At 40.6% G+C, this 26,188-nt stretch overlaps 1 pseudogene; it reads right to left on the bottom strand.

Annotated features, from left to right (window-relative positions):
- The window catches only part of LOC142180081 (uncharacterized), a 140,070-nt pseudogene that overhangs the window by 108,133 nt on the left and 5,749 nt on the right, over nt 1-26,188 (bottom strand).

Below are 26,188 nucleotides of genomic sequence, written 5' to 3'. Positions count from 1 at the left end.
GCAACCCGATCCTCCAATATATTCATTATAATCAATCCTGTTGCGGCTGCAACCCGCTCCTCCAACATATTCATTTACCAATCAATTCTTATAGAAGAAATTCCGTAATAAACGCAACAATTAATATAAAATCATAAGACAACAAGCATACAATAATTATGATTTAATTATGAAGCAAACAATGACAAATAGCAAATTATTATGGAAATCAGGGAGCAGATAGGCAGTTTAATATTTAATATGCTAAATGTCAAATAACAATTAAGGCACATAATTCAAATAACATGTAACAATTAATGCAGAAATTCAAGAATTAATATTTTGATAAGGAATAAGAGAGAAACAATTATTATAGTAATTAATTTATGATAAAAAAAATAGTTTATGATTTTTCAAGTAAGCAGGCAAACAATTAATTTGACGACGTATAGACACTCGTCACCTCGCCTATACGTCGTTCACATGCAATTCACATAACAAATAATTTAAAGGTTCTATTCCCTCAAGTCAAGGTTAACCACGACACTTACCTCGTTTTGCAAATTCCAATCAATTATTCAACCATGGCTTTTCCTTTTAAATTTGCCTCTGAAAGCTTCAAATCTATTCACAAACAATTCGATATATTCAATACGAATCATAGGAATTAATTTCATATGAATTTACAAATTTTTCGGATAAAAATCCGAAATTCATTAAGATATTCAATAGTGGGACCCACGTCTCAAATTCTAGAAAAACTCGCAAAATCCGAACACCCATTCCGATACGAGTTCAACCATACCAAATTTGTCCAATTCCGATACCAAATGGACCTTCAAATCTTAATTTTTCGTTTTTGGAAAGTTTTACAAAAATTCCAATTTCTTCCATCTAAATCCTAAATAAATGATGAATATAGACATGGATTTGTGAAATATAATCACTTTATGATAAAGAACACTTACCCAATCCAAAGTCGTGAAAATCCCCCTTGAAATCGCCCAAATCCGAGACTTAAAACTCAAAAATGAGTAAAAATGGCTAAGACCCGATTTTATGTATTCTGCCCAGCATTTTCGCATCTGCGGTGCCTAGGCTCACACATGCGAGCTCGTATCTACAAAAAAGGGCTGCCAAGCGAGGTTCCGCATCTGTGAACAAAATGTTGCACCTGCGACGCCCTCTTCTGCACAAAAGGGCCGCACCTGCGAAGGCCGCATCTGCGATGGATGTCTAGCGGACTACGGACTACCGCTAGAGTGTAGGCGGGCGGTAGTCCGCACGGCCATCCCAATCTAGCTATTTGGAATTAACTAATTTAGTCAGTCCGAGAGATCACCGGATTAACGGGAACTGGAATTGTTTCGCACCTCAGCTGACCTTTATATGTCCACTGAGGTTTCCACCAGTTAAAGATCTCTTATAGACTTTCTAAGTAGCTAATTCAGTATCCTTACATTTAAAGACTGGCGGTAATCCGCATGGTCAGTAAAGATAAGAGTCAAAATATATAAGAATGTTTTATATATTTTGATGACTGTATGTGTCACGACCCAAAACTAACCCCTGTCGTGATGGCGCCTATCGTGGAACTAGGCAGGATGACTCATTTCCAAAACAACCGATATTTCATTTTAAAGATAATTTTAAGGTTATTTAACATAAAACCTCCATTTAAAGAGTTCAAATCAAAGAAAAACAAAAGTGCGAAAAGAAAAGCCCGGCATCGGGGTGTCACTAGTCATGAGCATATACTACAATCTGTCTAACAATATCAAGGCTAACTCAGCCCGAAAAATAGCTAAATACAACTAGAGGAAGATAAGAGGGAGAAGAGCAAGGGCTGCGATCGCCAAACAGCTACCTTGCTATCTCCAAGAAAATCTGCAACCAGAACACTCAATAACCACTACCGTGTCCAGCTACACCTGGATCTGCACACAAGGTGCATGGAGCAACGTGAGTACATCAAATGAAGAATGACCAAAATTCGCGAACTGAGCAGTAGTGACGAGCAATAAAGCATAAAACATTCATATCAGAAAATCTCAATGAAATACCACATGCTTTTAAAATCAGGTTTTGAATCAAACATCTTGTTTAAACCCAGTTGCAGTAAAAATCATTTAAAGATATTTTTCCAACAGTTTTTCAAACAAAGGCTCAATGCAAAAGTTAGCAAAAATGATGAAATCATAAACAGCCCCCGGGCAAAACATCACTCATATACAGCCCCTCGGGCAAAACCTCACAATCACTCGTGCCACTCGGGCATACCTCGCAATCACTCTTGCCACTCGGGCATACCTCACAATTACTCTTGCCTCCCAGTCACTCAGCACTCGGCACTCGCACTCAGTAGGTACCTGCGCTCACTGGGGGTGTGTACAGACTCCGGAGGGACTCCTTCAGCCCAAGCGCTATAATCTGCACGGACAACTCACGTGCGATAATAATAAAGTATGCTTCAGGCGGGCAGCCCCGATCCACACTCATCCTCACCAATCAGGCCCTCAGCCTCACTCAGTCATAAGGTATGCTGCAGGCGGGCAGCCCCAATCCACACAAATCCTCACAAATCAAGCCACTCGGGCATTTTAGTAAAACAAGGCATTCGGCCCAAAATATTTATATGCATCAAAATAGAGTCATAAAATTGAGTTATGCGGTAAACAAGTATAAACATGACTGAGTATAGATTTTCAATCGAAAACAGTGAGAGGATGATAAGAAACAGCCCCTAAGGGTCCAAACAACATTGTCGCAAGGCCCAAACATGGCATTCAGCCCAATTTACAGAAAAAAACTTTCTAAATCATATAAGTAACAATGGTTTCAACAAAGTATACAACTTTACAGTTGCTACGGGACGGACCAAGTCACAAATCCCCAACAGTGCACGCCCACACGCCCGTCACCTAGCATGTGCGTCACTTCAAAATAATAGAATGATACGAAATCCGGGGTTTCATACCCTCAGGACTAGATTTACAATCGTTACTTACCTCAAACCGGTCAAATCTCTAACCCGCAATGCTCTTGCCTCTAGACTCGGCCTCCAAATGCTCCGAATCTATTCACAATCAGTACAATACCATCAATACGCGCTAATGGAATGAATTCCACAAGAAAAACTACAAAATGAGACCAAAACCCGAAATTGGCTCAAACCCGGCCCCTGGGCCCACGTATTGAAATCCGACAAAATTCACAAAACTAGAAAGCTCATTCACTCACGAGTCTAACCATACCAAATTCATCAAAATCCGACATCGTTTGGTCCTTCAAATCCTTAAATTATTTTTCCAAAATTTCCAAGCCCTAACCCCTCATTTTCACTAATTACCATGATTAAACAACGGAAAATCACCATATATACAAGTATTAGGGCTCAAGTAACTTACCTCAACGAAATCCCTTTGATTCCCAACTTCAAACCCCTCCAAAAGCTCCAAACACCGTGTTGAAATTGTGAAGAATGACCAAAATTCGCGAACTGAGCAGTAGTGACGAGCAATAAAGCATAAAACATTCATATCAGAAAATCTCAATGAAATACCACATGCTTTTAAAATCAGGTTTTGAATCAAACATCTTGTTTAAACCCAGTTGCAGTAAAAATCATTTAAAGATATTTTTCCAACAGTTTTTCAAACGAAGGCTCAATGCAAAAGTGAGCAAAAATGATGAAATCATAAACAGCCCCTCGGGCAAAAAATCACTCATATACATCCCCTCGGGCAAACCTCACAGTCACTCGTGCCACTAGGGCATACCTCACAATCACTCTTGCCACTCGGGCGTACCTCACAATCACTCTTGCCTCCCAGTCACTCAGCACTCGGCACTCATAGTCAGTAGGTACCTGCGCTCACTGGGGGTGTGTACAGACTCCGGAGGGGCTCCTTCAGCCCAAGTGCTATAATCTGCACGGACAACTCACGTGCGATAATAATAAAGTATGCTGCAGGCGGGCAGCCCCGATCCACACTCATCCTCACCAGTCAAGCCCTCGGCCTCACTCAGTCATAAGGTATGCTGTAGGTGGGCAGCCCCGATCCACACTCATCCTCACAAATCAAGCCACTCAGGCATTTTAGTAAAACTGGGCATTCGGCCCAAAACATTTATATGTATCAAAATAGAGTCATAAAACTGAGTTATGCGGTAAACAAGTATAAACATGACTGAGTATAGATATTCAATCGAAAACAGTGAGAGGATGATAAGAAACAGCCCCTAAGGGTCCAAACAACATTGTCGCAAGGCCCAAACATGGCATTCAGCCCAATTTACAGAAAAAAAACTTTCTAAATCATATAAGTATCAATGGATTCAACAAAGTATGCAACTTTACAATTGCTACGGGATGGACCAAGTCACAAATCCCCAACAGTGCACGCCCACACGCCCGTCACCTAGCATGTGCGTCACTTCAAAATAATAGAATGATACGAAATCCGGGGTTTCATACCCTCAGGACTAGATTTACAATCGTTACTTCCCTCAAACCGGTCAAATCTCTAACCCGCAATGTTCTTGCCTCTGGACTCGGCCTCCAAATGCTCCGAATATATTCACAGTCAGTACAATACCATCAATACATGCTAATGGAATGAATTCCACAAGAAAAACTCCAAAATTAGACCAAAACCCGAAATTGGCTCAAACCCGGCCCCCGGGCCCACATCTCGAAATCCGACAAAATTCGCAAAACTAGAAAGATCATTCATACACGAATCTAACCATACCAAAGTCATCAAAATCCGACATCGTTTGGTCCTTCAAATCCTTAAATTACTTTTTCAAAATTTCCAAGCCCTAACCCCTTATTTTCACTAATTACCATGATTAAACAACAGAAAATCACCATATTAACAAGTATTAGGGCTCAAGTAACTTACCTCAACGAAATCCCCTTGATTCCCTCTTCAAACCCCTCCAAAAGCTCCAAAAACCGAATTGAAATTGTGAAGAATGACCAAAATTCGTGAAGGGTTCTATTTAAGGATTCTGCCCAGGTTTTTCGCACCTGCGGCCATTTTCTCGCACCTGCGGACAATGGTGTGCACCTGCGCAACTCACTTAATCCCATAGATTTCGCATCTGCGGACACCTTCCTCGCACCTGCGGACTCGCATCTGCGGTCCTAGGTGCGTATCTGCGAAACCAGTTCAAACTCATCCTCTCCGCATCTGCGCTCAAGGTTTTGCACCTGCGGGCTCGCAGATGCGGACAATTCTTCGCACCTGCATTCCCAGCCTTGGCCCAGTGTCTCATGCACATGCGCACTCCCCACGCGTACCAGCGGCCTCGCACCTGCGACCCTTTCATCCGCAGGTGCGCAAATAGCAGAAGCAGCAGCTCCCGCTGAAATTTCCAACTTTAACAAATCCGTTAACCACCCGAAATTACCCCGAGGCCCTCGGGACCTCAACCAAAAATGCCAACAAGTCATATATTAACATACCAACTTAGTCGAACCTTCGAATCACTCAAAACAACATCCAAATACCAAATTACCCTCAAAACTAAGCCTAAGAACTTCTAAATTTCCAAATTCGGCAACCGATGCCGAAACCAACCCAACCATGTTCGAAAAACCTCAAATTTTGCACACACGTCACAAATGACACTATGAACCTACTCCAACTTCCGGAATTCCATTCCGGCCCCGATATTAAATTTTCCACTGCCGACTGAAATCGTCAAATTTCCAATTTCGTCAATTCAAGCCTAATTCTTTCACGGACCTCCAAATCACATTCCGGACGCACTCCTAAGTCCAAATCTGATATCGTTTACACATAGGTCAACATCTGGTTGACCTTTTCAACTTAAGTTTCTACTTAAGAGACTAAGTGTCTCAATTCACTCCGAGTTCCTTCCAGACCCGAACCAATTAAGCCGATATAACCGTGAAAGAAGATGCCCTTTTCAACTTCATTTAACGGGCTGAGGTTCACGGCTGGCTAGACGGAGCCACTAAGGCAAAGCCAATAAGAGTAGTGCTATATTAGACTGTACCACCATCTCGAAACTAAGTCAAGAAACTATATATAAAATTTATTTATATTTTGATAGAGGCCAGATCTTTCATGGTTTATATAGGAGAGAAGTTAGATATTTAACATAGATATGAAGTCTCTTAGCCGGACATAGTCACGGCCAGAGAGGAGAGACTAGAAGAAATACTATAAGTAAGAATAAATACCTTATGAGGCCGGGATGCAAGGCCTGAATACGAAGAACTTGAGATTTTATTTACTTGATCTTCGATTACAAAGTAGTACTTAGAGACTTCATATCTATGTTGACCTTAGACTTTGCAAAATTGGTTTCCACTAATATAGTCTGATCGGATGTATCATACAGTTTACATCTAGGGTTTAACGTAGATAGTAATTTAAAATAAATTCTATATGATAAACATATAAGTTCAGATCCAGGCGCATAAGTATAACCATGCGTTTTCACATTTAATATCAAGGCATGTAGGCCACAGTAGATTCAATAGAACCCATCAGAGACTGTCTAAAATTCAGATTTCTAGCATCTCTGAGAGCAGCTAAAAACGTCTCTGGTAACCCTTTAAGGGTTAATGGCTTAAAAGCAATTTGAACCATACCAACATGTAGATAATTATACTAATTTTTATATAAATTTACATCTTGTTTCTTTAACAGACGAATAGTCTGTTCAGACGAGTTTAAAGCTAAAGATTGCTCAGTAGTTTTAACTAGTTGTTTTGAAGAAAGTTTATCAAACCATCCATAATCATAAATTGTTCTAATAGGGACTTTAGGAATTGTCCATTTGTTTAACAAATCAAGGTTTTAAGGTATATCTACCACTTCAAGTCTAATATTTTTCATACTAGTTTCTCCTAAATTCATAATGAGAATAACATATCTATGTCGAATACTTCAGATCTATCTTTTTCGAGAAGTTATAAACATTCTCGTCTGTGCTATAACCAGAAAAGTGTAGAAATTCTGCACTGCCTGTACTTGTGAGAATAGTTTCATAATAAGAACGAGAATTTCAAAAAATCATGAATGATATATTTAATCCATATCTGGATTTTATCATTGTTTATATTGATGACATTTTGATATTCTCCAAAACATTTGAAATGCATATTAAGCATTTAGATATTTTTAAAAGAATTGTTATACAAAATGGTTTGGTTATTTCAAAACAAAGGAATTTGAATATTCTGCTCCTTATTCTTTATTAGAGGTTAATAACCGTCTTTTAAATAAAAGTACAACTCCAGCAAGAAATTCTTCTTTCGATGATTTAAAGGTTGAAGTTGAACACTTGAAAAGAGAGATCAAATCTCTTAAATAAAATCAAATGATTTGTGATCATAGGATTACTCAGATTGAGAAAATCAATTCTCATGCTGAGAAATCTGATGATAAAAACAAAGGTATTTCTAAAAATGATATTGAAGAAAAACCTATTAAAATTGATTCTCAACTTGATATATTTTTGGGAATGATGCAAATTGTTACTGCTCATAGATGGTATATTAAATGTACTATTCTAATTGATAATAGTTTTTCTATCACAAATATTGCTATGATTGATAGTAGAGCTGATGTTAGCTGCATTCAAGAAGGTTTAGTACCTACTAAATATTTTCAAAAAACTACTCATATGGTAAAGTCTGCTTCAGGACATACTTTAGACATAGAGTATAAATTACCTAATACTGGTATTTGTCAGAATAAAATCTGCATTCCTCACTTCTTTTTTCTTGGTTAAAAATCAGTTATACCCTCCAATTATACTTGAAACACCTTTTATTAATGCTATTTATCCTTTTACTAGCATAAACTCAAAAGGTTTTACAGCTACTTATAAGGATAAAAAGATTAGTTACACTTTTGTTACAGATCCAGTAACTAGAGATATAAATATTTTAATTGATATGAAGCAAAGACATATTGATTCATTACAATTAGAATTATTCAGTATGAATATATTTGATACTTTGAATTCTACAAAAGTGCAGGAAAAGATTAAATTGATTTCCGAAAATATTGCTATTGATATTTGTGCTGAGCATCCCAGTGCTTTTTGGAATAGAAAAAAGCATATTGTCTCTCTTCCATATGAAGATAATTTCTCTGAAGATGATATTCCTACAAAATCTCGACCTTGTCAGATGAACGCTGAATTAGTAGAAGTCTGCAAAAAAGAGATTGATAACTTATTACAAAAGGGTTTGATAAAACCAGCATCTTCTCTATTTTTTACTAGAGCCATGCCTAAGTTATCAACTCCTTCGTCAGTGGCTATTGCATTAATAACCATTGCCCTTTCATCAGCAGTTAAATAATTATCCCACCAGCCACGAAGCTGGCCAGTAAAACCTGCAACAATTATTTTGCAAATAGTTCTATCTGTATTTTTTATACTTTTACAGATAGTTGCATACATAAGCATTCTATAGACAAGAGTAGTTAATTGTTTATCAGTCAAACCATCAAGATTCCATTCATAAATTTTGGAACCACTATAAGACGTATTAGTCTGATTCCAATCACGTTCCTCTATTAAAACATCTTGAGGAGTAGGACGATTATAATAATAAGTTTGCATTCTGGGTTTATCAGCATACTTACTATTCTTTTTGGGATAACCTCTGAGTTTATTAAACTCTGACCAAACTTCATTTTTATAATCAAAAGTGGTATCTAATTTATCAGCAAAATCTTTTGATAAATCAATAGGTTTGATATTTAAACCAGATAACTTTCTATCAAGAAGTTCTTCTAAATCATTTAAAGATTTAAATTTAAAATCCTGAATCTCAGGGGGTCTTTGAACATGAGTAAGAACAATTTGAGGTTCTGATTTGCTTCCATACGTAGAGGCAATATCAGTTGTCTTCTTGCTAGTACTCATATCATTTATCAAAACAGTTAATTCATCAAGTTGTTTATCAAGAAAAATGATTTGTTCACCAAAACCTTAACATATAAACTCAAATAATTATTTTGAGAAATCAAATTATTAATTTCTACGATGCTGACTGCAGCAACATCTTCATTAATAAATTTTTGAAATGCAGTAAATGTAATACCTGTATTATTTGGTAAAACAAAAGGTGCTTGAGAAGGGTATATTGCTTTAGTAATATTGCCCTTCCCATCTTTATAAGATCTTTCTAAAACCTTTATATAAAGCGGTAAATAAGTGGTTATAAACCAAGGAACAAAATACATAATTAGATTATGTAGAGCACAAGTTTCATAAAACTCTTGAGAAATATTATTTAAATCCTCTTTACTATAAGTATCAAAAACCAAGTTTTAAACCGGTTCTATTTATTACAAAAAAATTCTTTTTTAATATATTTTCTAGCTTGTGACCATGGACTAAAATCTTTTTAGTGTGGGATCATTAAGTATTATTGGGGTTGAAATCCATTTCGGATGCAGAAGGAATATCCTTATCAGAAATATTTTTACTATCCTGAACAATATTTGTTTGGGGGTTAATCTTAACCCTTTCAACTGACTTATCACCCATTTTGGTAGAAATTGAATGCAACGATGCAGCACGATTTCTAGCTGGTCCATAGACTGGTTGAACCTTCCATACAGTCATCAAAATATATAAAAAATTCTTATATATTTCGACTCTTATCTTTACTGACCGAGCGAATTACCGCCAGTCTTTAAACGTAAGGATACTGAATTAGCTACTTAGAAAGTCTATAAGAGATCTTTAACTGGTGAAAACTTTAGTGGACATATAAAGGTCAGCTGAGGTGCGAAACAATTCCAGTTCCTGTTAATTCGGTGATCTCTCGGACTGACTAAATTAGTTAATTCCAAATAGCTAGATTGGGATGGCCGTGCGGACTACCGCCCGCCTACACTCGATCCTGTTAAATGGTATCAGAGCCTAGGAACTTTCATGGTATATATGAGATAGATCTGAAGTATTCGACATAGATATGTTATTCTCATTATGAATTTAGGAGAAACTAGTATGAAAAATACTAGACTTGAAGAGGTAGATATATCTCAAAACCTTGATTTGTTAAACAAATGGACAATTCCTAAAGTTCCTATTAGAACAATTTATGATTATGGAGTGTTTGATAAACTTTCTTCAAAACAACTAGTTAAAACTACTGAGCAATCTTTAGCTTTAAACTTGTAACGACCCGGCCGGTCGTTTTGAGAATAATAGCCCCGATCCCCTATTAACTGTTTTCCCCAAATATTTTTCTGCTATTGTGACTTGCCGGGATGATTGGTTTTGAGTTTCGGAGTGTTTTGGGACACTTAGTCCCCAAATAAGAGCTTAAGCCTTAGGATTTGGATGGTAGTCAGAACTGTGTAAAGACGGATCTGGAATGGAATTCCGTTAACTCCGTTAGCTCCGTTGAGTGATTTTGGGGTTAGGAGCGCATCCGGAATGTGTTTTGGGGGTCTATAGCAGATTTAGGCTTGAATTGGCGGAAGCTAGTTTTTCTGAGATTTCGGCCGATAGTGAAAATTTTGATATCGAGCTCGGAATGGAATTCCGAAAGTGGCTGTAGGTTCGTAATGTTGATTATGACTTGTGTACAAAATTCGAGGTCAATCAGACGTGATTTGATAGGTTTCGACATCGGTTGTAGAATTTTAAAGTTTCAAGTTCTTTAAAATTGAATTGGAGGGTGATTCGTGATTTTTGCGTTGTTTGATGGGATTTGAGAGCTTGACTAAGTTCGTAAAGTGTTTTAGGATTGGTTGGTATGTTTGGTTGAGGTCCCGGTGGCCTCGGGTGTGTTTCGGATGCTTAACGGGTGAAAACTTGGACTTAGAGGAATTTCTAAACTTTGCTGGTTCTGGTATTTTCGCACCTGCGTAAAAGAGACCGCAGGTGCGCGAGCCGCACATGAGGAGATGGAAGCAAAGATGCGAGAAATCGAGAGTTGGCCTAGGGTCACAGGTGCGAGGAATTTTCCGCATCTGCGATGCCCGCAATTGCGCAAGGACGTTCGCAAATGCGCAAGAAGCGCAGAAGCTGAAGGGACTCCGCAAGCGCGAGTGCGCAGATGCGGCCCTTTCGTCGCAGATGCGAAGGCAGAGGGGGTAAGTGAGTGGCGCAGATGCGCACATTTTTACGCATAAGCGCACCCGCAGGTGCGAGCCCAGGTTCCGCAGGTGCGGAAATACCCGGGCAATGATTAAAACCGAAGGGCTTCGCGATTTTTATCATTTTTGGCTTTGCAAACTCGGATTAGGGCGATTTTTGAGAGCATTTTCGAGGCATTTCTTGAGGTAAGTTCCTTGTGCTTATTTTTGGTCAATAATATTGCCTTGCCATGTATTTTTCCCACCTAGTTAATGTGTATTTAAGGTGGAAATTTGAAGTTGGAGACTAGGGATTTGGGAGTTTGAATTGTGGATTGGAGGACCATTTGGTGTCGGATTTTAGTAAATTTGATATGGTTAGACTCGTGAGTGAATGAGCTTTCTAGTTTTGTAAGTTTTGTCGGGTTTCGAGACGTGGGCCCCGGGGGCCAGGTTTGAGCCAATTTCGGGTTTTTGGCCTAATATTTGTAGTTTCCTTGTGGGATACATTCCATTAGCGTGTATTGATGTTATTGTACTGTTTTGAATAGATTCGGGCCATTTGGAGTCGGATACTCGAGGCAAGAATGTGATATCAAGTTGATTTGAGCGGTTGGAGGTAAGTAGCTAGCCTAACCCTGTGTTGGGGACTTCCCCCTCAGGATATCTTGATATTATTTGGTGTGTGGGCGCCATGTACGTGAGGTGACGAGTACGTACACGGGCTATTATTGAAAAAATCCCATTTTTTCTTTCTAAATCATAAATTATTTTTTTCCTTATTAAATTGCACTAATAAGTTTAATTGTGAAACTTAGACTAGAGAAGCATGCTTACGTGTTTTAACTGCCTAATTGACATTCTGTGTGTCATGTTTAGTTAAGTCCTTATTTGCCTTATCTGTGTCCAGTATAAACTATATAACTCGATGCCATACCTACCATTTCATCTTGCATTGCATATTTACTTTGGGACTACGGACGTATTCCAGGAGATCCCCCATGTACTGCATATTCATTTGATACTATGAGACGATATCCCGAGAGATTTCCCACTGTGTTTACCTTGTTCTGAGCCGAGGGCTCCCTTTTTAACAGTGTTATCGTAAATTTTACTTATATCTTTTACTGTTTAAATTACTATATTTACTCCGGTAGGGCCTTAACCTGACCTCGTCACTACTTGACCGAGGTTAGGCTTGGCACTTACTGGGTACCATTGTGGTGTACTCATGCCCTTTCCTGCACATGTTTTTCATGTGCAGATCCAGGTACGAGCTATCAGCCTTGGGATTAGCGCGTGCTGCTGATTCTAGGAGACTTCAAGGTATTTCTGCTTTCGTCCGCAGATCTTCGGAGTTCCTTTCTACTACCTCGTCTAGAGATTTTCTTTATTATCTTCAGACTTTTGTATAGAGCTACATAAATTATAGCAGCTTGTGACTTAGCGATATTCCGGGTCTTGGAAAATTATTTTGTATATGCCGAGTGGTACTACTCTTGGCTATTTATAATATGTTGTTTATCTTTAAAATGTTGTGTTTCTTTATATTTTTCGCAATATTAGGCATACCTAGTCGCAAAGACTAGGTGCCATCACGACACCTTACGGAGGGACAAGTTGGTATCAAAGCACTAGGTTCATAGGAGTCGCGAGTCACAAGCCGGTTTATTAGAGTCTCGCGGATCGGTGCGGAGACGTCCATACTTATCTTCGGGAGGCTATGTAACTGTTAGGAACAATCATATTTCTTTGATTTCCTTGTCGTGCGAGTTATTGACACCAAATATTCTAAGATTCTATCCTATTCTTTCTCACAGATGGTGAGGACCCGCAATTGGAGGACCGACGATCAGGCACCCGAGCCCCCTGCTAGAGCCACCAGAGGCCGGGGTCGGGGTAGAGGAAGACCACGCGGTGCAGCCCGAGCACCTGCGAGAGCTGCGTCAGAGGAGCCCCCAGCAGCTCCAGCAGGAGGGCCAGCGCCGGAGATCCCTATTGCTACTCCAGCCCTCCAGGAGACTTTAGCTCAGTTCTTGAGCATGTTCAGCACTCTGGATCAGGCTGGACTATTTCCGATAGCTCCCGCTACATCTCAGGCCGGGGGAGGGGCACAGACTCCTGCAGCCCACACCCCTGAGTAGATGGTCCAGGTTGATCAAGCCCCAGAGTATATTCCTATGCCCCTAGTGGCTCCGGTTCAGCATGAGATCAGGGTAGCTACTTCTGAGGCAGAGCAACTCAGACTTGAGAGGTACAAGAAGTACCACCCACCTACTTTCAGCGGACTAGCTTCAGATGATGCTCTGGGTTTTCTTGAGGAGTGTCATCGTATTCTCCGCACTATGGGCATTGTGGAGACGAGTGGGGTTTCTTTCACCGTTTTCCAGCTGAGGGGAGCAGCATATTAGTGGTGGCGTGCCTATGAGCTGAGTAGTCCGGACGAGGCAGCCTCACTCACTTGGACTCAATTTTCAGAGATATTCTTGCGTGAGTATGTTCCTCAGAGCCTCAGGGATGCTTGGCGCGCAGAGTTTGAGCAGTTGTGTCAGGGTTCTATGACTGTGTCAGAGTATGTAGTCCGTTTTAGTGGGTTAGCTCACCATGCACCGGCTCTGGTTGCTACAGTCAGAGAGAGGGTTCGTCGCTTCATTGAGGGACTCCACCCCAGTATTCGGACCAGTATGGCCAGGGAGTTGGAGATGGACATCACTTATCAGCAGGCAGTGAGCATTGCCAGGAGAGTGGAGGGCATGTTTTCCCGTGACCGAGAGGAGAGAGAGGCCAAGAGGTCTCGAGAGATTGGTCATTATTCAGGAGCTCGTGCACCAGCATCATGCTATGGTAGAGGTTTTGTGAGTCGCCCTGTTCATTCAGCTCTTCCAGCAGCCAGCGGTGTCCCAGCTCCTCCTAGACCTCAGGAGCCCTATTATGCACTGCCAGTATCCAGTATGCCTCCTACTCGAGGTGCTATTACCGGCTAGTTCAGCAGGCCAGGTCCGAGTCAGTCTCAGCCACCGCGTCCTCCGAGAGGTTGTTTTGAGTATGGTGACACTCGTCACCTGGTTAGAGATTGCCCCAGAGCTAGGAGGGGTATACCTCCACAGACTTATCAGCCTCCACGTGCTCCACCGAGTCCTCCGGCCATTCTTCCAGCACCACCTACTACCCCACCTTCTCAGCCAGCTCGAGGTGGAGGTCGGGGAGGTCGAGGTCACCCTAGAGAGGGAGGCCAGGCCAGGTACTATGCCCTTCCAGCCCGATCAGAGGTCGTTGCTTCAGATTCAGTTATCACAAGTATCGTGCCCGTCTGTCATAGGGATGCATCAGTATTATTTGACCCAGGCTCTACATATTCATATGTGTCTTCTTATTTTGCTCCACATTTGGGGATATCTCGAGATTCTTTGAGTTCCCCTGTTTATGTATCTACTCCTGTGTGAGATTCTCTCATTGTGGACCGCGTATATCGGTCATGTTTGATTGCTCTTAGTGGTTTTGAGACCAGAGCTGATTTGTTATTTCTCAGTATGGTAGATTTTGATGTTATCTTAGGCATGGACTGGTTGTCGCCCCATTATGCTATTCTTGATTGTCACGCTAAGACTGTGACGCTAGCTATGCCAAGTTTACCGACATTAAAGTGGAGAGGTACCGTAAAGTATACTCCCCGCAGGGTCATTTTATTTCTTAAGGCTCAGCGAATGGTTGAGAAGGGGTGTAATACGTATTTGGCCTATATGAGAGATGTCAGTATTGATACCCCTACAGTCGAGTCAGTTCCAGTAGTGAGGGACTTTCCAGATGTGTTTCCAGCTGATCTTCCGGGTATGCCGCCCGATAGAGATATTGATTTTGGCATTGATTTGTTGTCGGGCACTCAGCCCATCTCTATTCCTCCATATCGTATGGATCTTCATGAATTAAAGGAGTTGAAGGAGTAGTTGCAGGAGTTGCTTGATAAGGGCATCATCAGTCCCAGTGTATGACCTTGGGGTGCTTCGGTCTTATTTGTGAAGAAGAAGGATGGTTCTATGCGTATATGTATTGATTATCGGCAGTTGAACAAGGTTACAGTGAAGAACAGGTATCCTTTGCCTCGCAATAATGACTTATTTGATCAGTTACAGGGTGCCAGGTGTTTTCCAAGATTGACTTACGTATTGGCTATCATCAGTTGATGATTCGGGAGCCGGATATCCCGATGACTGCTTTCAGGACTAGATATGGTCACTATGAGTTTCTTGTCATGTGATTTGGGCTGACCAATGCCCCAGCAGCCTTTATGCATTTGACGCACAGTGTATTCCAGCCTTATCTTGATTCCTTCGTCATTGTGTTTATTGACGACATCCAGGTATATTCCAGGTCGCGGGAAGATCATGAGCAGCACCTGAGGACCGTGCTTCAGACTTTGATGGAGAAGAGGTTATATGCAAAATTCCCTAAGTGTGAATTCTGGCTTGATTCAGTGGCATTCTTGGGCCACATAGTGTCTTGTGATGGGATCAAGGTAGATCCGAAGAAGGTGGAGGGAGTGCAGAGTTGGCCTAGACCGTCATCAGCTACGGAGATCCACAGTTTCCTTGGTTTGGTAGGGTATTACCATCGCTTTGTGGAGGGATTTTCATCCATTGCAGCACCTATGACCCGGCTGACCCAGAAGGGTGCTCCGTTCTGGTGGACCGAGGAGTATGAGCAGAGCTTTCAGAAGGTCAAGACAACTTTGACTACAGCCCCAGTATTAGTATTGCCTACAAGTTCAGGGTCATACACTATCTATTGTGATGCCTCAAGGATTGACCTTGGAGCGGTATTGATACAGGATGGTAGGGTGATTGCCTACGCGTCTAGACAGTTGAAGGTGCATGAGAAGAACTATCCAGTTCATGATCTCGAGTTAGCGGCTATTGTTCACGCCCTGAAGATCTGGTGTCATTATTTGTACGGTGTTCCCTGTGAGATTTACACTGATCACCGGAGTTTGCAGTACATTTCCAGACAGAAGGATCTTAATTTGCGTCAGCGGAGGTGGTTGGAGCTACTTAAAGACTATGACATCACTATATTATACCACCGGGGGAAGGCCAATGTAGTGGCCGACGCCCTGAGTCGCCGGGCAGAGAGTTTGGGGAGTTTGGCATATCTTCCGGCAGTTGAGAGGCCCTTAGCCTTGGATGTTCAGGCCTTAGCTAACCAGTTCATGAGATTGGATATTTTAGAGCCTAGCCGGGTATTAGCTTGTGTGGTTGCTCGGTCTTCTCTTTATGACCATATCAGGGAACGCCAGTATGATGATCCTCATCTTCTAGTTCTTCAGGACAGGGTTCGGCGAGGTGATGCCAGAGATGTGACTATTGGTGATGACGGTGTGATGAGGATGTAGGGCCGGATCTGTGTACCCAATGTAGATGGGCTTCGGGAGTTGATTCTTGAGGAGGCCCATAGCTCGCGGTACTCCATTCATCCGGGTGCCGCAAAGATGTACCAGGACTTGAGGTAGAACTATTGGTGGAGAAGAATGAAAAAGGATATAGTTGGGTTTATGGCCAAGTGTCTCAACTGTCAGCAAGTCAAATATGAGCACCAGAGGCCGGGTGGATTACTTCAGAGGTTAGAGATCCCAGAGTGGAAGTGGGAGCGGATCACCATGGACTTTGTAGTTGGACTTCCATAGACTTTTAGAAAGTTCAATGCTATTTGGGTGATCATGGACCGGCTGACCAAGTCAGCCCATTTCATTCCAGTGTTGACTACATACTCTTCAAAGAGGTTGGCTAAGATTTATATCAGAGAGATTGTCCGTCTTCATGGTATTCCAGTATCCATCATTTCAGTTCACATCACGGTTTTGGAGAGCCGTACAGCAGGAGTTGGGTACTAGGGTGGAGTTGAGCACAGCCTTTCACCCTCATACGGATGGGCAGTCCGAGCGCACAATTCATATTCTTGAGGATATGCTCCGTGCATGTGTGATGGAGTTTGGAGGGTCATGGGACCAAGACTTACCACTTGCAGAGTTTGCTTACAACAACAGTTACCAGTCCAGCATTCAGATGGCACCGTATGAGGCTTTCTATGGTAGGCGGTGCCGGTCCCCAGTGGGATGGTTTGAGCCGGGCGAGGCCCGATTGTTGGGTACAGATTTGGTCCAGGATGCCCTGGTTAAGGTGAAGGTGATTCAGGAGAGACTTCGCACTGCCCAGTCCAGGCAGAAGAGTTATGTAGACCGTAAGGTTCGTGATTTAGCATTTATGGTTGGTGAGCGGGTCTTGCTTCGGGTATCGCCTATGAAGGGTGTCATGAGGTTCGGGAAGAAGGGCAAGTTGAGCCCGAGGTTCATTGGTCCTTTTGATATATTGCGGTGTGTTGGGGAGGTTGCTTATGAGCTTGCCTTGCCTCCCAGCCTAGCAGGAGTTCACCCGGTATTCCACGTGTCTATGCTCCGGAAGTATCATGGTGACCCGACTCATGTATTGGATTTCAGCTCTGTCCAGTTGGACAGAGATCTATCTTATGTTGAGGAGCCAGTAGCCATTTTGGACAGGCAGGTCAGAAAGCTCAGGTCAAAGAATATTGCTTCAGTAAAGGTCCAGTGGAGGGGTCAGTCGGTCGAGGAGGCAACTTGGAAGACTGAGCAGGATATGTGCAGCCAGTACCCTCATCTTTTCACAGTTTCAGGTATGTCTTTATACTCGTTTGAGGACGAACGGTTGTTTTAAGAGGGGAAGGATGTAATGACCCGGCCGGTCGTTTTGAGAGTAATAGCCCTGATCCCCTATTAACTGCTTTACCCAAATGTTTTTCTGCTATTGTGACTTGCCGGGATGATTGGTTTTGAGTTTCAGAGTGTTTTGGGACACTTAGTCCCAAAATGAGAGCTTAAGCCTTAGGATTTAGACCGTAGTCGGAACTGTGTGAAGACAGATCCAGAATGAAATTCCGTCAACTCCGTTAGCTCCATTGAGTGATTTTGGGATTAGGAGCACGTCCAGAATGTGTTTTGTGGGTCTGTAACAGATTTAGGCTTGAATTGGCGGAAGCTAGTTTTTCGGCGATTTTGGCCGATAGTGGAAATTTTGATATCGAGCTCGGAATGGAATTCTGAAAGTGGCTGTAGGTTCGTAATGTTGATTATGCCTTATGCGCAAAATTCGAGGTCAATCGGACGTGATTTGATAGGTTTCGACATCGGTTGTAGAATTTTGAAGTTTCAAGTTCTTTAAAATTGAATTGGAGGGTGATTCATGATTTTTGCGTTGTTTGAAGAGATTTGAGAGCTCGACTAAGTTCGTAAGTTGTTTTAGGATTGGTTGTATGTTTGGTTGAGGTCCCGGGGTCCTCGGGTGTGTTTCAGATGCTTAACGGGTGAAAACTTGGACTTAAAGGAATTTCTGAACTTTGCTAGTTCTGGTGTTTTCGCACCTGCGTAAAAGAGACCGCAGGTGCGCGAGTCGCACATGCGGAGATGGAGGCGTAGATGCGAGAAATCGAGAGTTGGCCTGGGGTCGCAGGTGCGAGGAAGTTTCCGTATCTGCGATGCCCGCATTTGCGCAAGGACGTTCGCAAATGCGCAAGATACGCAGAAGCGGAAGGGACTCTGCAGGCGCGAGTACGCAGATGCGGCCCTTTCATTGCAGATGCGAAGGCAGAGGGGGTAAGTGAGTTGCGCAGATACGCACGTTTTTATGCATAAGCGCACCCGTAGATGCGAGCCCAGGTTCCGCAGGTGCGGAAATACCGGGGCAGTGATTAAAACCGAAGAGCTTCGCGATTTTTATCATTTTTGGCTTTGTAAATTCGGGTTAGGGCGATTTTTGAGAGCATTTTTGAGGCATTTCTTGAGGTAAGTTCCTTGTGCTTATTTTTGGTCAATAATCTTGCCTTGCCATGTATTTTTCCCACCTAGTTAATGTGTATTTAAGGTGGAAATTTGAAGTTGGAGACTAGGGATTTGGGTGTTTGAATTGTGGGGTTGGAGGACCATTTGGTGTCGGATTTTAGTAAATTTGATATGGTTAGACTCGTGAGTGAATGAGCTTTCTAGTTTCGTGAATTTTGTCGGGTTTTGAGACGTGGGCCCCGGGGGCCAGGTTTGAGCCAATTTCGGGTTTTTGGACTAATATTTGTAGTTTTCTTGTGGGATACATTCCATTAGCGCGTATTGATGTTATTGTACTATTTTGAATAGATTCGGGCCATTTGGAGTCAGATACTCGTGGCAAGAACCTGATATCAAGTTGATTTGAGCGGGTCGAGGTAAGTGGCTTGCCTAACCCTGTGTTAGGGACTTCCCCCTTAGGATATCTTGATATTATTTGGTGTGTGGGCGCCGTGTACGTGAGGTGACGAGTATGTACACGAGCTATTATTGCAAAAATGCCGTTTTTCCTTTCTAAATCATAAATTGTTTTTTTCCTTATTAAATTGCACTAATACGTTTAATTGTGAAACTTAGACTAGAGAAGCATGCTTACGTGTTTTAACTGCCTAATTGACATTCTGTGCGTCATGTTTAGTTAAGTCCTTATTTGCCTTATCTGTGTCCAGTATAAACTGTATAACTCGATGCCATACCTGCCATTTCATCTTGCATTGCATATTTAAATTGGGACTACGGACGTATTCCGGGAGATCCCCCTGTACTGCATATTTAAATTTGGACTACGGACGTATTCCGGGAGATCCCCCTGTACTGCATATTTAAATTGGGACTACGGACGTATTCCGGGAGATCCCCTTGTACTGCATATTTAAATTGGGACTACGGACGTATTCCGGGAGATCCCCCTGTACTGCATATTTAAATTGGGACTACGGACGTATTCCGGGAGATCCCCCAGCACTGCATATTTACTTTGGGACTACGGACGTATTCCGGGAGATCCCCCATGTACAGCATATTCATTTGATACTACGGGACGATATCCCACTATGTTTACCTTGTTTTGAGCCGAGGGCTCCCTTTTTAACTGTGTTATCATAAATTTTACTTATATCTTTTACTGTTTAAATTACTATATTTACTCCGGTAGGGCCTTAACCTGAACTCGTCACTACTTGACCGAGGTTAGGCTTGGCACTTACTGGGTACCATTGTGGTGTAGTCATGCCCTTTCCTGCGCATGTTTTTCATGTGCAGATCCAGGTATGAGCTATCAGCCTTGGGATTAGCGCGTGCTGCTGATTCTAGGAGACTTCAAGGTATTTCTGCTTGCGTCCGCAGATCTTAGGAGTCCCCTTCTACTCCCTCGTCTAGAGATTTTCTTTATTATCTTCAAACTTTTGTATAGAGATACATAGATTATAGCAGCTTGTGATTTAGCGATATTCCGGGTCTTGGAAAATTATTGTGTATATGCCGAGTGGTACTACTCTTGGCTATTTATAATATGTTGTTTATCTTTAAAATGTTGTGTTTCTTTATATTTTTTGAAATATTAGGCTTACCTAGTCGTAAAGACTAGGTGCCATAACGACACCTTACAGAGGGATAATTTGGGGTCGTGACAAAACTCGTCTGAACAGACTATTCGTTTCTTAAACAAACAAGATGTAGATTTATATAAAAAAAAACAGTATAATTATCTGCATGTTGGTATGGTTCAAATTGCTTTTAATCCATTAAACATTTTTAGCTGCTCTCAGAGATGCTAGAAATCTGAATTTTAGAGAGTCTCTGATGGGTTCTATTGAATCTACTGTGGCCTACGGTCCAGTATATTTTAATACTCAACCCAATCTTCAATTATTACTATCCTGAACAATATTTGTTTGAGGGTTAATCTTAACCCTTTCAACTGACTTATCACCCATTTTGGTAGAAATTGTATGCAAAGATGCAGCACGATTTTTAGCTGGTCCATTGTAACGACCTGGCCGGTCGTTTCGAGAGTTATAGTCTACGATTAGTAAATAAATGCCTATTATAAGTAGGACTAATAGCAGGCAAAAGTCTATTATTAGAACATGACTGCCTATTATAAGTGGAACTATTTTCATCAAATTGAATGCAAATCCTACCATCCGGATTTTGAGTAATATGAGAATGTTTCGTATTACTGACAGCATTAGTAATCTGACTAGGGGATATAACCGAATCCAAAGTCCAAGTAGTCGGAAAATTAATTTTTTTCCACTTAATAGGTCTCCTCGTGGTGACCTTAGACTTTGCAAAATTGTATTCTACTAATATAGTCTGATCGGATGTATCATACAGTTTACATCTAGGGTTTAACGTAGATAGTAATTTAAAATAAATTCTACATGATAAACATATAAGTTCAGATCCAGGCGCATAATTATAACCATGCGTTTTCACATTTAATGTCAAGGCATCAAGTATATTAACATCAACAATTAAATAATTATCCCACCAGCCACGAAGCTGGCCAGTAAAACGTGCAACAATCATTTTGCAAATAGTTCTATCCGTATTTTCACACTTTTACAGATAGTTGCATACATAAGCATTTTATGCACAAGAATAGTTAATTGTCTATCAATCAAACCATCAAGATTCCATTCATAAATTTCGAAACCACTATAAGACGTATTAGTCTGATTCCAATCATGTTCCTCTATTAAAACATCTTGAGGAGTAGGACGATTATAATAATAAATTTGCATTCTGGGTTTATCAGCATACTTACTATTCTTTTTGGGATAACCTCTGAGTTTATGAAACTCTGACCAAACTTCATTTTTATAATCAAAAGTAGTATCTAATTTATCAGCAAAATCTTTTGATAAATCAATAGGTTTGATATTCAAACCAGATAACCCTTCTATCAAGAAGTTCTTCTAAATCATTTAAAGATTTAAATTTAAAATCCTAAATCTCAAGGGGTCTTTGAACATGAGTAAGAACAATTTGAGGTTCTGATTTGCTTCCAGACATAGAGGCAATATCAATTGTCTTCTTGCTAGTACTCATATCTTTTATCAAAACAGTTAATTCATCAAGTTTTTTATCAAGAAAACTGATTTGTTCACCCAAAACTTTAACATATAAACTCAAATAATTATTTTGAGAAATTAAATTATTAATTTCTGCGATGCTGACTGCAGCAACATCTTCATCAATAAATTTTTGAAATGCAGTAAATGTAATACCTGTATTATTTGTAAAATAATAGGTGCTTGAGGAGGGTATATTGCTTTAGTAACATTGCCCTTCCCATCTTTATAAGATCTTTTTAAAATCTTTATATAAAGCGGTAAATAAGTGGTTATAAACCAAGGAACAAAATACATAATTTGATTATGTAGAGAACAAGTTTCATAAAACTCTTGAGAAATATTATTTAAATCCTCTTTACTATAAGTATCAAAAAACCAAGTTTTAAACCGTTTTCATTTATTACAAAAAAATTCTTTTTGAATATATTTTCTAGCTTGTGACCCTGGACTAAAATCTATTTGGTGTAGTAATAATAATAATAATAATAATAATAATAATAATAATAATAATAATAATAATAATAATAATAATAATAATAATAATAATAATAATAATAATAATAATAATAATAATAATAATAATAATAATAGTAATAATAATAATAATAATAATAATAATAATAATAATAATAATAATAATAATAATAATAATAATAATAATAATAATAATAATAATGATACTTAATGATCCCACACCAAATAATAATAATAATAATGGCAAAGCAATTAATTAATGAAAACAAACTCAATCCTCGAATCAGGGAGTCCAGTAATATCAGTCCTCAGAATATCTTATGAAAATACTGAAAGCTAACACAATACAACAATAAGTACAACACACACAATCCGTTGCGGCGCGCAACCCAATCCCACCGTACACATACAATCCTTCATTATTTCACTATATCTGTAATGACCCGGCCCGTCGTTTTGAGAATTAGCCTCCCATTCAGTTTCTTAAGGTCTCGAGTATCTCCGTATTGTGTATTATGACTTGCGTGTGTGATCGAGTTCGGTTTTTTCGGATGATTCAGAATTTATTTGGAAGAACAATTCATGTTTTAGAAGCTTAAGTAGTAAGAGTTGACCGAAGTTGTATAGACGACTCAGGAACGGTGTTTTGATGATTCCACTAGCTTCATATGGTGATTTTAGACTTAGGCATTTGTCCGGATTTAGATTCGATGGTTCGTAGGTTGAATTGTGTCTCACCCCGACCTCGAGGAGCGCGACCGACGCTCAACCGAGATATCCCAGTCAAGCAAGCCTGTACAATGCCTTCTACCCAAACTCACCCATGAATAAAGAGAAGATATATTTCATTAATTAGACAAAGAGGGGCCATGTGAACAACACCAGATCATTACCATTAGTTACGTCATTATCATGTTTCAAAATGCATGCACTTTTATAGTTTGAAGTGGAACATGATATACAAATAACAACATCTTTAGTATGTCTTTCCCAAAACAAGATACAATCCACGCTATGTCGACAGAGCCTCTAGTAGATACAAAAGAGTAGTATGATGGTGCCGGCAACAACGCTCCGACTATACCTCAAAACACTATACATAGGAGATAAGAGATACAAGACCCCGAAATGAAGTGGGGCTCACCAAGTAAGCGGAGCAGAGGGTGTACTGCTATCACTGACCAATGTCGCCTGCTGTAGAACCACTTGCATCCATTAAAGATGCAGCGCTCCCGGCAAAGGGGACATTAGTACATATTAAATAGTACTAGTATATAAAACTAAACACCCTCTCAATAGAACGAGCAACAGTAAGATGAGAAGGAAACATGGAATAAATGAGAACCTCAAATAATATTAAACTACTAAGTTAGGAGAAAGATAGATTTCAAGTAAATTTCAATGTTTTTAAGTTGGGAGATCTTTAGTACCGATATACCACCGTGCCTTTAGCACGGAGTCCGATCTCAGCCGATCAGCTAAGTCATCTCACTCCGAGACATCCACTCACAACACCACCATGTGCGCGGCATGGCGTCCAATCTCAGCTCGATCGGCTAAGCCGTCTCACCACAATGCCGCGTGGGTCGACGTCACATCACCTCCCGCTAGCAATTATCTCATCCCATTTAAGGGGAATTATCTTAACACATCAATCTCATCCCATATTCGGGGAAGTATCTGATCACCTCACACGAGGAATTTACCCCTCACTCAATCCTACACCGGCATGTGTAGTTTCGGGGTTAGGTTATTTCAACCTACCCTTCCTTGGTGACTAAACTATACTACCAAAACATTTATTATTTAAATTACTTACAACTCATTACATAATCTTTCACACATCTTTTCATTTCATTGGCACTAGTGGCCACAATTGTAATATCATTCTCGGCCCATCGACCGTATTTCATATTTCATACTCACCCCTATAACTTCCAAGCATCTTCATGGTTCATCAACAATAAGGGAATTTAAAATCAATACTTTAATGGTAAATATATGAACAACAAGAGTCTTTATCACATTGCGTTCCTCTTCTACAATCAAGCATATTAACTCGCAATTGAAACATGATTTTTAAATCACAATACTTTTAATACATTGGTCATACTAGATCACATTCTCGGAGGGAATCATGACATTATGGGAACATTTGAAACATATATTGAGTACTTATGTATTTTAACACAACACTTATACTAGAACAATCAAATTTAGTAGGAAGGACTCAGAACACGGGAAATACGAAATTTAGCCAATCATAATCACAACTTATGAGGACATCATGGAATTCGATTCTACAAGAGGAGTTTAACTAACATATATCGCTTGAGTTTTTTTTAATTTACCGCGATGTTCCGAAACTCCTAGAGACTTCAATCTAATTAAATACATGACAAAATTGAACTATAATTAGGAAGTTACTCGGGGGTCCAGCTCATTTGAGCATTTTATCAAATACTAGGTAGGCATTATGATTTTAAGGTTCTTCTATGGTGTATTCCTTTACCCCACAATCAATCCCCACTTTAATAGGCCACCCACAAATACTCCACAACCTCTCTACCACCTTTATTAGTACATGCATGCATAAATAACAACCCTTATTCTCAAAACCTTCTTCCCCATTACCTATTCCCAATCCAAATTTCAAAATTGAAGGCTAGGGCTAGAACCTTACCTCTTGGATGAAGACCTTGTGAGTTATCATTGTGAATTCATCAAGACTTGAGCAAAGATTGGTGAACCAAGCACTTAGGGCTTCCCCCCCTCTTTCTATAAAACACTCCCCTCTCTCTAAAATGGCAGAACTTCTCTTCATAAATGGTCCCTAAGCCTATTTATTCAAACAAGGTTGGGTTATAAAAATAGAAAAATGGACCCTCCGAACTCAACTCTGCGGTCGTAGAGTGGACCGCATAATAGTTATGCGGTCCGCATAATGGACTGCGGAATCACCTTCCAAAACTGGGCTACTCGGGTCATGTCTGCAGTAGATCTGTGGTTCGCAAATCAGTTCTGCGGTCACATAATGGACCGCAGAACCTCCTTCCGAAGTTGTCTAATGCTGGTTTTGCGACGGATGTGCGGCCCGTGAAACGATTATGCGATCACATATCTGACCGCAGAACGACCTCCAAAATTGGCCCATTTTTCTACTTCACTCCGCAGTAGATCTGCGATCCGCGAAGTAGTTCTGCGGTCACATAATGGACGGTAGAAATGCCATGTTCTACAACAATTTTTCTTTAACTCCCCAACGCACTGTTCAACCCAAAAAGTTTGTACCGCCCTCAAATACATTAGCCTACCTCGGCACCACAAAACCTTGGGTTTTAGGTGAAAGTTTACGGGCGCGACAGTCGTCAGAACATTATCAGGTGCAGAGATATTTCCAAGTTCCAGAAGAAACGGACGCAACGAAGTCCACGGTGGAGGAACTGGAGCAAGTTGCATTGTTCAAAGAATTCCTAGAAAGAAAATTCCATTTGGGGACAGGACTGCACCTAGAGCTCAGGTCTGGTTTTATTGAATTCCTTAAATTTAATACTGATTGTTTTGCATGATCGCACGAGGATATGGCAGGTATCCCGACGGAAGTAGCCGTGCACAAGCTCAGTTTGGTTCCCAACGTACCTCCGATAAGACAAAAGAAATGCCCTATTGCCAAGGCCAAGAAT

This window comes from Nicotiana tabacum, chromosome 4 (assembly GCF_000715075.1).
Source record: "Nicotiana tabacum cultivar K326 chromosome 4, ASM71507v2, whole genome shotgun sequence".
Lineage (NCBI taxonomy): Eukaryota > Viridiplantae > Streptophyta > Magnoliopsida > Solanales > Solanaceae > Nicotiana > Nicotiana tabacum.
This window is presented reverse-complemented; position numbering and strand designations above follow the sequence as displayed.